The sequence below is a fragment of the Cenococcum geophilum genome (genome assembly GCF_001692895.1).
Source record: "Cenococcum geophilum 1.58 unplaced genomic scaffold K441scaffold_31, whole genome shotgun sequence".
Taxonomy (NCBI): Eukaryota; Fungi; Ascomycota; class Dothideomycetes; order Gloniales; family Gloniaceae; genus Cenococcum; species Cenococcum geophilum.
This window is the reverse complement of record NW_027137589.1, coordinates 479,297-496,266: the sequence shown is the minus strand read 5'-3', so window position 1 is coordinate 496,266 and position 16,970 is coordinate 479,297.

Here is a 16,970-nt window from a genome sequence, read left to right as displayed (position 1 = left end):
TATTAATAGCTAAACAATTTTTAAGAAGTAATTAATAAATTAATAGTAAAAATATATTGTTTGTACTAATTTAGTGGTATAAGTGAGTTATATCCCGGGGCACGAAATACGTATAGTATCGTATGCTCTTTAGGATAGTGGTAACTGTTAATTCTATTAAGGTAGACTACGTGGTCTATATACTAACGCGCCTCCCCCCTAATTAGTCAGCACGTAAGTGGTTAGTGCACGAGCGTGTAAATACGCGTTTGTATACCAGGTGCTGTAATTATACACTAGCGGTACTTGGAAAATGAAACCACTTATATATAGCCTCCGTAATTGCCTTAATAGAACTATAAAATACGTAAGGAAATACATAGGAAATCCCTCCCAAGGTGCCTTCTGGGCTGCCTTCTAAATGGTGCTCTAAGCTAGCCGTAAGTCCTGCTTATGGTCCGTAAAATGAACTGTACGGCCCTTTAACGAGCCGTAAGTAAACTATATAGCTTTCCGGTGGGCCGTAACTAAACTATAAATACTCCGTTAGTCTCGCTCTACCCATTTTATAACCTTTAGGTTAAGCTTATTTATATTAATTAGGGTTTTAAGAGCTTAGTATGGCTTTGCCTTAGTTATAGCGTCCACTAGGTTGTCTTTGCTGCTGATCCATTTAACCTCCGTAATCTTACGTTGTTTATAGGCCTAATGTAAGCATATTAGGTCGACTATAATCCTCTTCTCTTATGTTGTACCTAGTTTGACTAAGCAGTCGTAGAGGGACTTTAAATCGGTGTATAAAACTAGGGGTAACTGCTCTAGTTATAGAATCTTCTGGACCGTTAATTTAATTGCGGCTGCTATATTAAATCTATAAGCTAGTGTATATAGTTTAGAAGCTAGTATACTGCGGGTTACTTATTTACACTTAATTAAAGACTAGTATAGTATATTTACGTCTTAATTATAGTCCGTAAGTATAATCACAAAGCCGATTTATAATAATAGGTCCCTGTTATTAGTAAAGGAGGCGTCCGTAAATACTATTACGCTAAGGGAATTTAGGTCTAGTGGTATAAAAGTAAGTCCTCTTATCGCGTTATTAATTTGCCATTAAATGCGCTTATTAAGCTGCTTAATATTTTCTTCTTATAGATTTACTGCCTGGGCCGCAAAGGATAAATTATAGGTAGATTTAGGTTGACAGACTATGGCAATATAGGCGCCTCTTATACGCTATACAGCGTATTAGTCCTTTATATTTATAGTTTTACGGGTCTCTCCGCGGGAACTAGTAAGGTTTATAGGTTTTGCTGTAACGGGCTTTAGGTTTTAAGCTTAGCATTTCTAAGTTAGCTTAATTAAGTTGCCTTTTTATATAATTAAGCCTTTATTAAACTTAATTAGAGTCTGCTTAGTTAACTACTCTTACGGCTTTGCTAAGAACTTTACCTTTTATAATTTAGTTTCTTTAGTATCCGTAAAGGTTTGGTCTACTAGGAAGAGGGTATTATTAGTTTAGAGTCTAATAATACCGAGGCCGTTTAATAGGGTGTATAAGAGGTAGAGGTCGTAGGTTAACTGTTCTATTTTAAGTTTATTAATGTAATGCTAGTAGTATATTTTAAACCAATGGTTTCCGGCTTCTAGTACTCCGTAAAGAGGTTTTATAATCTATAAAATTGTTCCTGGTTATAGGTTAAGCTTATAGGGTGGTCGTATAAATATATCCCTACTTAGGTAGGTATTAGACTGCACATAGGCTTGTGAGATATCCCGTAAGTATAGGGCTACGGGCTTAGTTTGCTATAGTCTAGGCGTAAGCGTAAGTATAATCCGTTAACTAACTTGTTAAATTATAGGCAATTGCATAAGGACTAGGTCCTTTCCTTAGTCATTATAAGCTTATATAATAAGCCTTAATTTCTTAAAGGCTTTGTTAGTATTAGGGTGCTTAATCTTGTTAATAAAGTATAAGTTAAATATACGGACGCCTTGCGGAACGTCTCTCTCCGTTATAACCGCAAAGATACCCTTCTTAAGTAGTCCGTTAATCTCTTTATATCGTAAGTCCGTAAATGGGGTTTCTTATACTAAAACTAATATATCCGTAAGCGGAGATTACCTTACGGATATTCCTATAGAGGTTAGGTAATTCTTTATTATAGGGTTCTTAGTTATAGGGTGCTTTTAGGGGCGTCCTTAACCACGCTTTATAGTAGGTTTAATAGGTTTAGTAGGTTTTTAGGGGACTTCTAGGGTAGGTAAGGGTACTTCTAGTTCGTCTAATTTGGCAGTCGCTTCTAGTTTATCTAGTTTAGTGGTTGCTTCTAGTTTATCTAGCTTAATATTATAGGTATTTTTAGGCCGAAGGTAGGGTTTTACGGACGTGCTTTTAAAGCTAGTTAGCCCGCTAGAAAGCTATACGCAGTACGTCTCGTTTTCTACGGCTAGTAGATAATAGGGTCTATTCTAGCTACCGCTTTTACGCTATATAAGGACTTCCGAGTTAAGCGGGAGGTTGTATACTAAGGTTGTATTAGGTCCGTTATTGTAAGCTTTACAGTGTGTGGGAATTGAACGAGCGACTTGATTGTGAATGTAGCTCTAGAGGCTCTATATATATACGAAGAAGGTAGAAGTGATGGGGTAATAGATAGCTGAAATGGGAACGGTAATCTGCCACCAATATTGATCTGCAACCACTATATTGGGTGGCGTTGACGCCATCTCGGAGCCTTCCAAGCGGTGATCTTGTGTCTTAACGCAGTGTCGGTAGTCGGTTATACACCCCCCTAGATTTAACGGTGTAGTTAAAGCTATAGAACATAAAATAAGGGCAGAAGCTATACTAAAATAGGAAATTTAGATACAATTTAAGAGTAGTAAAGGGTAGGGTAATTAAAATGGTATATTGCGAATATTGCGGATATTGCGGATATCGCGGATATTGCGAATGGAGTCAATTAATCTAATGTTAAATATCCACTAAATTTAGTTACTTTATCCATGCCTCGTGCTTTTAACGGGGTAAGATCTTGGTAAGGCCATTGGCAGGCATCTTGTCTATAGGGACCTATTAGACGTTAATCTTTTTATCTTGGACTTCCTATTTTAGCTAGTGCTAATGGACGTTAATATGTTAAAGCTTGGTATTAAGCTTTAGTATATCCTGTCTTAGGAGTTATACGGTCTGTATATTATTGTAGAGTATAGTAAAATCGCGTTCTAAATTAAAGCCTATTGCCTTAAAGAATCGTTGCCACCAGATAATTTTAATGGCAGCAGTAAATAGGGAGAGAAGCTCCGCTTTAGTAGTTAAACGAGTAACCGATCGTTATAAGGTAGCTTTCCAATTAATTAGTCCTCTGAATAGCATAAATAGGTACCCCTAAGAGCTCTATCTAGTCTCTTTATTGTCCGTAAATGCTGTATTAGATACTCCGTAAAAGGTAACGTCTTTTCCTTCTAGGTTTCTATAATAGATGTGTGCTCTAAATACTTCGCCAGAGTATTTGATAGCTGTTGATTTTGTTCCAAGGTAGTAGGAAATGGCTTAGTTTGCTGCATTAAGGTGTTCTTAATTTGGATTAGTAAGAAATTTGGCCAGCTTAGAATGCGTCTTAGTAATATTAGGTCTTCTAAATATAGCTAGGTGTGTAAGAGAACTAACCCGTTGCTAATAGGCTAGTGTTCTTTAAGGGTTCGTCTACTGGTTAGATGGAATTAGTTTAGTAGGTTGTAGAGATTTAGAAAATCTTCCTAGTTGAATATTGAATCGATTGGCTATCCTTTTAATGTAGGAATCTTGGCAGAGCTAGAGCTTTTGATTTGGTCGATTTTGTTTAATTTAAATTCCTAGGAACTACTGTAGGTCTCCTAGTGCACGGATCTTGTATTGGTGCAGCAATTTTGCTTTAAATTCTTTAAGTCTTAAAAGGTCCTTCTTGGCAAATAGGATAGTAATATTATCTATATAGAAGAAGATAATAAGTCATCCGTCGGTAAATAGGCAGTTAGTGCCTAGTACTAGTTCTAATCCGAATTTAGCTAGTGTATTGGTAAGCTCTTTATACTAAAGTAGTAGTGAGATTTTTAATCTATATAGCGCTATAAGTAGCTTTAGGACATGTCCGTTTTAATTAAATCCTTCTGGGTAGTAGTAGTAGATTAGTTTACTAAGCTTAGCGTTTGTAAATGCGTTTACAGCGTTATACTGTTGAATTTCTAGGTCGAATGCGGCTGCTATAGCTATAAGAGCACGGAATATTTGAGCAGCTAGGGTTGCTGTATAGGTCTCTTCCTCTGTAATCCGTAGGTCTCCGCAGACATACAGTTAAGCTTTGAGCTTTTAAAGATAACCGTTACTGTTAAGCTTATATTTAAAGACCTATTTTAGTAGAAGGATCTGCTTGTTGCCTACTTCTACTTTTGGTATAGTCTTAAATATCCCTTAGCGTTTTAGGTCGTTATATTCTTTTTCTATGGCCTTTTAAAAGCTAGTAGTTAAAGGGTGCTTTCTTAGATCTTTAAAATTCTTTAGTTTAGGAGGAAGGTTATCCCGATATAGAGATAAGGATCTAGTTCGGTTAATGTCCTTTACTAGTCCTATAGCAAATCTAGTGTAGTAACTAAATAGGGTAGATAGATTGGTTAGTGCTGCTATATACGCTTGATGTTAAATTCGTTTTAATCCTTTTAGTAGGATAAGGTTAGCAGAAGGTTTGGCCGAGACTTCGTTAGCTCGTAGAGCTGTATTAATTGCTCTATTAGATGGTTCTGGAGAGCTTGGCTAGGTTAGAATTGTTTTAATTGTATTTAGGATGTCGTCTTAAAGTCCTTGTGGTGAGGTGTTTGATTCTAGTAAATCTAGAGATACCGTTCTGCTAGGTGTCGGTAACTGCTCAGTATCCTTTGTATGAAGCTTTACTAAATCATTTGATTTAGATATAGTTGTTTAATCTACACCTAAGGTAGATCTTTAAGGGTCTAGATTGACTGTGTATAGGATTGATTCGTCCTTAGATTCGTCCTCGTGTAGAGGTTTTAGTAGACTGATTGTCTAGAGGGTGTCTTCTAATGCTTCCCTTAGCAGGTAGTCAATGTCTTAACCCTTAGGGTTATAGAACGAGGTCTTATTAAATATGACGTCTCTGGTTTGAATAACCTTACGGAGACTTGGAATCCAAATTCGATAGATATTAGTTGAATTGTAGCCGACTAGGTATCTAATTAATGTATAAGGAGCTAGTTTATCTCCCCCTTTAATTCGTTTATCTAGTGTATAGGTTTTGCAGCTATATACGTGTATATAGGTAAGTAACGGTGGCTTGCCGTAGGCGATCTTGTACGGAGTTTTCCATCCTAGTTACTTATTTAGGGTTCGATTAAGTGCGTAGCTAGTAGTAAGGAAAGCCTCTGGTCCTAGAGATAGGGGTAAGAATACTTCTAGCTGTATAGCCCTTAATTAATCCATAAGGGTTCGTCTAGATTGTTTAGCTCCGCTATTTTATTCTTCTGTATACAGGGCTCGGCATTTAAAAGTAATGCCTTTATCTGCGTACTATGTATTTAAGGTGTCTCCTATTTATCTAAAAGCTTATTTATTGTTGCTCTAGAAAAAGATTATGTCTTAGTGGAATCGTATTTTAATTAAATAGTAGGTCTTACGGATGGTAGGTAGGACGGTAGCTTTATTCTTATTTTTAGCGGTAAATATAAAATTAAATTTAGAATATATGTAATAGAAGTGCATTATATATCTATTGCTATTATACCCTGGTTCTCTAAGGGTAATAATATTAAATGCTACCCGCTTAAATGGTCGAGTGGCTAGAAATTCGTGTTATTGTCTTTAAGAGATCTGCTGCGTATGCTTTGCTAATAAGCAGACTTCGCATTTAATTTTAAGCGGTGCTTATTCGTTAATTAGCTCTTTAAGCTCTGCGCCATTAACGTGCTTAGGAAGCTGCTTAATAGCGTTAGGTCCTGTATAGCTAAGTATTTTATGCCATTTTATAGCTGTAGCTCCGACTAGTTTATGGGCCATTTTACTTAGTTAATGTCTTCTTAATAAGAAGGTCGATTAAGTTATTAAATCTAGGGTATTTATAGGCTCTCGGTGCATTAGTACCCAGTAGCCCCCTAGTTATTTCGTATAGTATACTGTTTCGCTAGTAGCTAGACGGTATAGCAAGTTTTATCCTAAGTTAAAATGGATATTGTTATCTATAGCCCTTAATAGTACTATAATATTTGTAAATATAGTAGGTACTAATACTACATAGAATAGCTTCATTTTTGAGCTCCTAGTAGGTGTATTAATAGTAATCGTTACTGTTCTATAAGCCTATATCTTTTTATAATTTCTACTAGCAATTAGGTAGTTGTCTTCTACAGCTAGGTAGGAGAAGGTAAAGTCTTCTTAGTTATTATAGACGTGGGTATCTGCACTAGGGTTAAGTATTTAGGTATTCTAGAGTTCGAATTAAGTTTGGCTAGTACTAAATACGGTAGTATAACTAATTAGGGTTTTAGAAGGTAGGGTTTTGGAATTAAAATTAATTATAGATTCTTTCTTCTTTACTTCCTTTTCTCTTTTTAAGATAAGGTTAATAATGCGTTTAATCTAAGGCGTAGATAAGATTACTTTTTTTACTTTCTTTTAGATATCTAGGTTTAGTTTCTATCCTTAAGGGCGCTTCTGCTTAACAATATAGTAGCAGCTATTAAATCGATATTTAAAGCCATATATGCATTCTTTATTCCATTTTAAATCTGAATTAAAATTGCTATTAGAATCTAAATTGGAATTAGAATTGCCTAGGGTTATAAAGGCAGAGTTATTAGTAGGGGTAGCTGAGGATGCTGCTTGCTGCATGCGGTAGTGCTCCTTAAATTCCTTAATGAGATTAATAATAGATAGTGCAGCTTCGTCCTTGCGTTCCTTGCGAATAAGGTCTACTTTTAGAGCTCCTATAAAGCTAGAAAAGATAGATTTAATAGCTTAAACAAAGTTATAGTGTGGCCTAAATTCTTATATATCTGGTAGCTTTAATTACTCCGTAAGCTTGTAGATATTCCGCTAGTTATTTAACTATTTATTAATGCTCTGCTTTTTATTATAGACTTTTAAAGCCGTATACTAATTTAAGACGTCTCGTTTTTAACCTAAGGTAGTAGGGGCTAGTGCAGTCTTAAGTGCTTAAAGCCGTTTGTATACCGTATTAAGGTCGTTAATAAGTGGAAGGTAGGCTACTAATATGGTGCAAACGATATAGTTACTAATATCGTTTATAGCCCGTTTTTGCTTCTTATATATACGAAGATCGTCTTTATATTTAGCATAGAGCTAGTTATATATGGTGAGTTAACTTAGGTCTAGCTTTACTATTAATATAGCCGTAGGTAGTATATCCCTTGGTATAGGACGACTTAGTTATACTAGCTTTGGACGCTCGCCTTTTTTAGATAGGTTAATGTGCTCCCATACCTCGTTAGTTTTAGCCGTGTCTTAGATAATAAAGAACCACTATGTCTAATTAGAAGGCTGGTTAAGGATTAGGTTAACTTTTAATTCGCTTATAGTCGTTATTTTTAGGATTTAATAGGTTAGGCAGGGTCCAATTGGCGTCTTAGCAAAAACCTTATTTTAACGTTTTAAACTTTTGATTTAATTCGTTAGTTCGTTCGTTAGTCGGGTACGTACGTTAACTAGGGTTAATCGTCCGTTCGTTTGATAGGTAAAGAAGCTCGAGACACTGCAAAGGTAGAAGTAGTAACTTCTTAAATAATGTAGTAGATTAATTAGTTAGTAGGTGGTGCGATCCAGGCTTATAACTGTAAGCTTTGCAGTATATAGGAATTAAATAAGCAACTTAATTATAAATATAGCTCTAGAGGCTCTATATATACACGAAGAAGGTAGAAGTAATGGGGTAATAGATAGCTGAAATGGGAACGGTAATCTGCCACCAATATTGATCTACAACCACTATATTAGGTGGCGTTGACGCTATCTCGGAGCCTTCTAAGCGGTGATCTTGTGTCTCAACGCAGTGTCAGTAGTCGGTTACAGTTATAGTAGTATAGGGCGTTATTAACAGTTTGTTTAGCCCGTAATTTAACTATTTCGGCTATTGCCTTCCATATTGCAGCTGCTCGTTCTATAATAGACGGGGTAGAAGGGCCTAAGTTGCTTATTCTTAGGTAGGCTCCGTAAACTAAGAGGGTAAATACTAGTCCGTTAGGGCCAGTGGTATTATTAATAGCTTTTACGGCCATCTATAAAGCTAGTTCCTTTTAGATGTCCTTATACTTGTCTATAATAATCTAGTAAGCTCTCTATAGAGCTAAATAAGCTCGCTTAATAAGCCTAACAGACTAGTACGCCTTAACTAAAACAGCTTTTATTAAAATAGCTATAGCTATAGCGTACTGTTAGAATTCCTTGCTAATAAAGTTCCTACTAGCGTTATAGGTAATGTACTTAGGGGGTTTAATATATGTGTTAATCTAGCAGGTCTATAAAATGTCTTAAGTATATTTTGTGGATATATTTTGTAACTAACAGGCGGTTTAATAGCGGGTTGCCTCGTTAATTATATATAATACTAGACTACCATTAATGTACATAATATCTACGTATACTAAGTGGTTAAAATTAAGGTCTTTATAAAGAGTAAACTTAAATCGGCCTAGGGAACGCCCGTATTTCTAACAGAAGGAGTAGTATTTAGTTAGGTGGTTAATTGCCTTCCTATTAACGTTATTATGTCTAGAATGTTTAAGGACTCTATGCAGCTTTTCGGCTAATAGGTGGCCGAAACGGCGGTATAGGCGGTGGATTTCCGTACTAGTGAGGTAGTATGGGTTATAGTTAAAAGATTTCTAAATATAGGTCTATAAAGTCTCTCCCTATATAAGGAATAGGTGTCTAAATCGTTATATAATTGGTAGGGTAATATTTTTACTTCTTAGGGCAGTTACGGGGCCAATTAGGGTATCCGTAACATTGTTATAGTAAACCTATAGTCTATCTATGTCTATAAGGTAGAGTAGGAAAGGGGTGTCCGCTTTTACTATATAGAAGTTAACTAGGCTAATTAGAGTCTTAACTTTAACTAATCTAATTAATGTGGTTGAGCTAATGCCAAATTAGACGTTTACGGCCCCAGTTTATATAGTATTAATATCCGTATTATTATTTGTAGTGGTCTTATATATAAGGTATTATCCGTAACCTATAGTAGACTTTTTAGAGGCACCTATATTGATTATAACGCTATAGAATTCTTTAGGGGTATAGCGTTCCGTAGTAATATATATAAATAGGTCCTATTTACGGTCTATAATGTCCGTAACGGGTTTAGTAGGTGTATTTACGGGCCAGTTTTTGGGTATAATTAAGTGTATAAAGGAGCGGTCGGCTAATACGGTTATAGTATTAAAGGCTTAGCTGTCCGTAAAAGGTCTAAAAGTGGTTAGAAATGTCTCTAAGGTCTCCTATTCCTAAGTATTTAAGTTAAAGTTAATTATAAGGGCTTCTATTAACTTGTTAAGAGACTCCTCTACTTCCTTTCCTTTATACTCTGAGATAAACTAGTTAATACGGCTATTAAGTCTCTTTCTAGACTTATTACATTCTCTCTAGGTATGCCTTATAAACTAATATCCTTCCTTACCGCATACAAAGTACTTCTAGCTAGTTTATCTATAGGGGTATGTTTTTGTACGGGGGTTATTATGGGGTTTATAGGTAGGACTTAGTCGGTATAAGTGCTACTAGCGGTAGCGGCGGTCCGTAAAGTAGACGTCTAAGTCTGTTTGCGGATATTAAATATTTATAATAAAGGTTTAAGTGCTGCCTAGCGGGTTTAAGGCTTTATACATTATAATAGAGGACTATAAATTGTTAATAAGGCCAGCTATGGTATCTGCGGGCTTATAATAGGCGTATTTGTAGGGTTTTATTTCCTAGCAAGCCGTAATAAGTTTATTATGCAGGAAGTCGTCCGTTTAAAGCTTGATATTAAGACCATGCTATAGGTAGCGGAGGTCTTTAATAAGGATTTGTAGGCACTCTATGGTTGATTTTTTAGTGTTCTTATTTATTACGGTCCGTAACTTAGTCGCATTCTATTGGGTAAGGATATTACGCTTATATTCCGGTTTTTTAAAGTAGTTATATATAGCTTTGCATAGCTTATTAAAGGGAATACTAAGGGGGTTGCTCTTAAGGTTAATATAGTAGTAGTTAAGTGCTAGGCCGCGTAGTATGGTAGAGTAGGCTTAGCTAAACTCCTATTTAGGAATATCGGCCTTCTAATAAAGGTCCGTAAAGATAGTTAGTTTAAAGTTAAAGTTATCGTTTTCACCGCTATACTTAGATTTATCGGTATAGAGCTTAGCTAGGTTAGCTAGCTCCTTGCTATAGGTCTTTACTTAGGTAGTTTATAGATTTGTAACTTAAGTAACGGAAGTATTTTAGTTCGTATTTTGGTTTACGGGGGTATTACGGTCCGTAACTTAAGTACTAGGTGTACTTTAGCCCGTAAGATTAATTCTAAAACTGCTTAGGTTTATAGGACGAATTTGGTTAAGTGGGTTAGGTATAAGGCTAGCAATCCTATTAAGTTTGGAAGAAGTAAAGAGTTCTTTAGTGGCTTTAACCTGGTTTAGGATTTCCTCTTTAGTCTATTCTGTTTGGTCCTTCTTATATATTATATTATATAAAGACTATACAATAGTAACTTATTTATCTCTTTTAACCTATACGCCCTAGTGACGTAAAAGGGTTCGTAGGTTACGGATAGTAGTAGGGTTGTAGGCCTTAAAAATGGCTTCCGTAAAGTCCGTAAAGTCTTCCTAATATTACTTCTATAGGTCGTTATTTATAAGCTTAAAATATTTGTATTTGAGAACTTTAAATTTAATATAGTTATTGACATCGGTTATAGACGTAAGGTTGACTCCCTGCCTCCACTTTTTTTTTTTAACCTTTATTGACTTGCTTGCTAATGTCTGCTATACTATATATATAGTGTAGTATATAGTAGGTAGAAGAGGTCTTATAGTAGTCCGTAAAATTGGTTAATGGGTCTGTAGCGGTTTATAGAAGGGTGAGGGTGTCCGTAAGGGGTCTTAACAGGTCCGTAGTAGTTTGTAAAGGAGTAGGAGGTCTCCGTAACGGTCCGTAAAGGTAATTAATAAGTCTATAACGGTTTGTAGAAGGGTAAGAGGTTCTATACAGGTCTATATTTACGTTTATTATACTTTTAGTAAACCGTACTAAGACTTAAATAAGTATACGGAGTTGGTAATAAGTCCGTAATCCCCGACTTCCGACCTTTTAGTAGGTCGTACTAGGAGTCTAAACGGGTGGTCGCTGTCGTGATCGCTTAGGGGGAGGTGTTAAGTGATTGCTAATCTGTGCGCGCTTACTAATTAGTATTTGTACCAATTTAATGGTATAAGTAAGTTATATCCCAGGGCACGAAATACGTATAGTATCGTATACTCTTTGGGATAGTGGTGACTGTCGATTCTATTGAGGTAGACTACGTGGTCTATATACTGACGCGCCTCCCCCCTAATTAGTTAGCATATAGGTGGTTGGTGCACGAGCGCGTAAATACGCGTTCGTGTACTAGGTGCTATAATTATACATATATAAATCCTGGAAATTCTTAAATATCTTATACGTTACTAGGACTTTCCTAATTTACAATTATAGCAATTTTCTTAGGGTTTATTTTAATTATATTATGGGATATAATTAGGCCTAAATATAGAACTTTAAATGTATAGAATTTGCATTTCTTAATATCGCATTATAGGCCTACGTCTCGTAGGCGTTTAAGAACTATTTGGGTATATTTTTAATATTTAAAAGCAAAGATAAGTAGATTAAAATATTATTAATATATGCGGTAATAAATATATTAAGGAATTTACGAAGCGTATTATTAACATATTGCTAAAATATACTGGAACCGTTCTCTATACTAAATAGCATTACTAGGTATTTAAAGAGTCCCTATTATATACGGAAGGCTATATACTTTTTATCTCCTTTATAAACGCGAATTTAATTAAAGGCAGCGACTATATTAAGCTTTATGGAATATTATACTTTTATTAAGCGGTTAAGCGTCTCTTAAATTAGGGGAATTAGATACTAGTTTTAAATCGTAATTATATTTAAAGCTTAGTAATTAACACAGAATCTTAAGCCTTTTTTAGCTTCTTAACGAATAGTACAGATAAGGTAAATAGTAATTAATTAGGGCGGATAAATCCTTTTTCTAGATGTTTCTTAAGGTATTATTATATTATAAGTAGCTCTTCTTATAATAGTCTATATAGCGGACCAAACTTTAGTAACGTACTAGGTTTAAGTTTTATCTTAAAATTATATTTATCCTAATACGGGGGCAGTTAGTCTACGAATTATTTTTTAAACTTATTAATTAAATTATAGTACTCTTTAGGTATAAGAGGTTAAGGGTTAATATATTACTTTAGTTCTAGCGCTTTCTTAATATCTTCTATTATTATAATAAAGATTTTATAGTCTCGTTTTCTTACTAATAAAATAAAAGGTACGGCTTATATTATACAAATTTTAAAAAGTTTTAGTATAACATCTTTATTTTCTTTACTATAGTTAGCAGTTATAGCCTTATTGTTTTATTTTAAAGTTTATAGTAGGGGTAATTCGTATTATATTAAATTTAAATAGTTATATATATATTTATAAGGCATATCCCTTACACGGATAGGGCGCTATATTTTGTGGCCCATGCGCGAAAACATTAAAACTTTTAAGAGTTTTGGTTTAGTGATGCGGTAGAACGACTTGCCGCCTATTTATACACCTCTTTAATTAGTGCGCATGGGCCTCATTTTATAGAGCGTTATTATCTATATAAGGGATAGTATTTTAAGTAATAACTTCAGCAGTAAGTTATATAAAACTTTAGTGTTTCTTTAACCTAGCTAATTAAAGGGTTATATTACTTTAGCTATCTATATCTAAGTATAACTTTATATTACTTTAAGGGCGTTATAAATACATCAGGATTTTTTTTTTTGGGGTCGTTGTTGCGGTTTGCGGCAAATTGCCGCAAACTGTACGATCGCGGCAGATGTATATGGTTGATAGCAATTTGCGCAAAACGCACGTTTTGCAACAAGTTTGCAGCACCCTAATAGCAATTTGCGTGTTTTGTAACAAATTTGCAGCATCTAATAGCAATTTGCGGCAAAACGCTACCCTATAAATAAATGGTGCGCAAACTGTACAAATTGTACAAATTGTAAAAACTGTACAAATTGCAACTATATAAATTATAATTATATTATATAATAACCAAATTATCACATATTTCCATAGATTTCTGTAGTATACTTTTAAATATATTTATATTATAACTATATAAAATGTAGAGCTATCTACTTTAGGCGTTAAGGGGGAAGCCTCTCGCGGAGGCTCTAAATCATCTGCCTACCTACCTGCCTGCCTGCCTGCCTNCCTACCTGCCTGCCTACCTGCCTGCCTACCTGCCTGCTTGCCTACCTACCTACCTGTTTGTCTGTCTATACCTACCCGTCTATGCCTACCTATCTGTGCCTACCTGTCTGTGCCTACCTGTCTATGTCACCTTGATTCGATCGATCGATTGAATCGTTTATCGTGTTCGCTGGCTGGTCGTTTGAACGGTTGTCGTGTGGCTCTGGCGACGGTCGTGTGGCGATGACGACGGTCGTCTAGCTCTGGCGACGGTTATCTGGCGACGGCGACGGTCGTCCAGCTCTGACGACGGTCGTCTAGCTCTAACGACGGTCGTCTAGCTCTGACGACGGTCGTCTGGCTCTGACGGTCGTCTAGCTCTGGCGACGGTCATCTGGCTCCGGCGACGGTCGTCCAGCTCTGGCGACGGTCATCTGGCTCCGGCGACGGTCGTCTAGCTCTGACGACGTCGTCTGGCTCTGATGACGGTCGTCCAGCTCTGGCGACGGTCATCTGGCTCCGGCGACAGTTGTCTGGCTCTGACGACGGTCGTCTGGCTCTGACGGTCCGTCTAGCTCTGACGGTCGTCTAGCTCTGGCGACGGTCGTCTGCTGGCTGTCGTTCTGGTGTCTTCCTAGGTAGGGAGGATTAAAGGAAGGGTAAAAATGAGGTGGCTACCTAGGTGTATATAGGGGGTATACTTGGCAGAGGCACGTGTAGAGGCTATCGGGAATATAGCGGGGACCGATAGTAGTGTGTCGCGGCGCACACAAAGGCTTTGTGTAGAGCTTCGTGTAGAGCCTCCGTATGCAGAGCTTCGCGCAGAGCCTCGTGTAGAGGCTTTGCGCAGAGCCTCGGTGGCAGAGCCTCTATATATAAGAGCTTCGTGTAGAGCTTCGTAGAGCTTTATGCAGAGCTTCGTGTAGAGCTTCATATAGAGCTTTTGTGCAGAGCTTTGTGTAAGAGCTTCGTGCAGAGCTTCGTACAGAGCTTCGTGTGAGCCTTGTGCAGAGCCTCTGTACGCAGAGCTTTGTGTAGAGCCTCGTGTAGAGCCTCGTGTAGAGCCTCGTGCAAAGCTTCGTATAAAGCTTCGTGCAGAGCTTCGTGCAGAGCTTCGTGTAGAGCTTCGTGTAGAGCCTCTGTACGCAGAGCTTTGTGTAGAGCATCGTGCAAAGCTTCGTGTAGAGCTTTGTGTAGAGCTTTGTGTAGAGCTTCGTGCAGAGCTTCGTACAGAGCTTCGTGTAGAGCCTTGTGCAGAGCCTCTGTACGCAGAGCTTTGTGTAGAGCCTCGTGTAGAGCCTCGTGCAAAGCTTCGTATAAAGCTTCGTGCAGAGCTTCGTGTAGAGCATCGTGCAAAGCTTCGTGTAGAGCTTCGTGTAGAGCTTCGTGCAGAGCTTCGTGCACGAATTCGTGCAGAACTTCGTGTAGAGCCTCGTGCAGAGCCTCTGTACGCAGAGCTTTGTGTAGAGCCTCGTGTAGAGCCTCGTGCAAAGCTTCGTGTAGAGCTTCGCGCAGAGCTTTGTATAGAGCTTCGTGTAGAGCTTCGTGCAGAGCTTCGTGCAGAGCTTTGTGTAAAGCCTCGTGCAGAGCCCCGTGTAGAGCCTCGTGCAGAGCCTCTGCATCAGGAATTTCTTCCTTAGGCACGTTGTTGCAAGCGAAAATCGGGGTCTGCAAAACCTGCGTAAGTCGCAATTTTGGTAATTTGCAGCAATTTGCTACAAACACATAGATAGGGCAGGCGCGTGCATAGGTAGCCTATGTGTTTGTAGCAAATTGCTGCAAATCGCCGCAAATTGCCAAAATTGCGACTTACGCAGGTTTTGCTGACCCCGATTTTCGTTTGCAACAACGTGCCCAAAAAAAAAAATCCTGATGTAGGGAAACGTATTTAAGGTATTTACCTATCCACATTTTTATAAGAGCGTAGTACATTAGTTTGCTATATATTAAGGGTTTACCATTAAAGCCTTATAGGCCTTAGGGCTTATTAAGTTTCTTTAAATTTAGGCGTTAAGTTTTTATATAGTTTATATTAATAAAGCCTATACTAGTAGCTCCGCTATCTATTAGGATTTATACTTCCTTCTATTTTTTTTAATATTTAAATTTTGCTAAGTATATTAAGGGAGTTGTATTATATGTTAGCGCTAAAAAAGCCTAGACACTTATACTCTTCTATTTTCTATCCTAAGGCGTAACTTAGCCCTAAGACGATTCGTTTTTTAAGTTAATTAAAGGCAAAATACTTTACGGCGACTAAGTATAATTTAAGGATTAGGAGGAACTACGGCGGACCTTTTTAAAAGGGTAAGTTTAATAATTCCTTTAAATATATCCCTTTTTACTATATCTAAAGCATTCTCTATTTACAGTTTAAGTTCTTTATTTATTAGTTCCTAAGGGTATATAGAATTAGGTAGCATTAAGGTCTATAGGATTATATATAAGGCTTTTAGGTCTTAGAGACGGATCGCGCTTTAGGGTATATACTAGTTTCGTAGAGTTTTAAATATAAGGTATAGTTAGCTTTAGAGAATAAGTCTATTTATTATATTAAAGGTCCTTATTAATTCGTTAATATATTATAGCAAATTTGGATAGGTCTTTTAGCAATTCTCTACCTACTAACTAGGCTCTAATCTTATCCAAAATAGCTTATTAAAGGGCAGTAACTTTAGCGGCTTTATTCTAGTCTAGCTCACTAATAAGGCCTAAAAATTCTAAAAAGAAGCTAGTAAAGTCTTAGTTCCGTTATTATAGGTTTTTAAGTTTAGTAACAGCTATATATTTACGGCTAGCATTATTATTATTACGGCACTATAACGCGTAACCTAGATAGGGAGCCTAGTTAGGGGTTTGGCTAAGGACTTGGCGTTATAACGCGTATATATTACATCTCTACCTTCTACACACACCTATCCTCTTCTCCTTAGCTTAGTATCTTTATAAGATAGCATTCTATAAGCTTTAGTTTAGAGGCATTTATACGAGCCGTTATATTATACTAAGCTTACCCTACACTGCCTAGGAAGGCCTTAATAATATCCCACCCTAAAAGAAACTTCGTCTGTAACGACGCGTTAACGCGCTATACTTAGACACTAAAACAACTCTATACTACCTAGAAAGGCCCTTATAATATCCCACTCTATTAGCTAAATAGGACTGGACCTATACCCCTAGAATTAAAACCAAAGCATGCGATACTAATAAACCTTAGGAAGCTAATAATGGCACCTAAAGCAAGCTTATTTAAAAGAGCTGCCCTAACCTAAGAAGAATATAAGATTTAATTGGGATCCGAAATTAAAAATAATAATAATATTATAGATGTATATAAACAGATTCGTGCCTTAACGGCTAATTAGGAAGCTAACTGTCTCTAAGCTTAAAGTATATAGGAGACCCTATAAGAGATCCTAGATAGCCTTATAGCCCTATAAAGCAGCTTAGCTCCCCCTTCTAAAAGTCTTAGTCG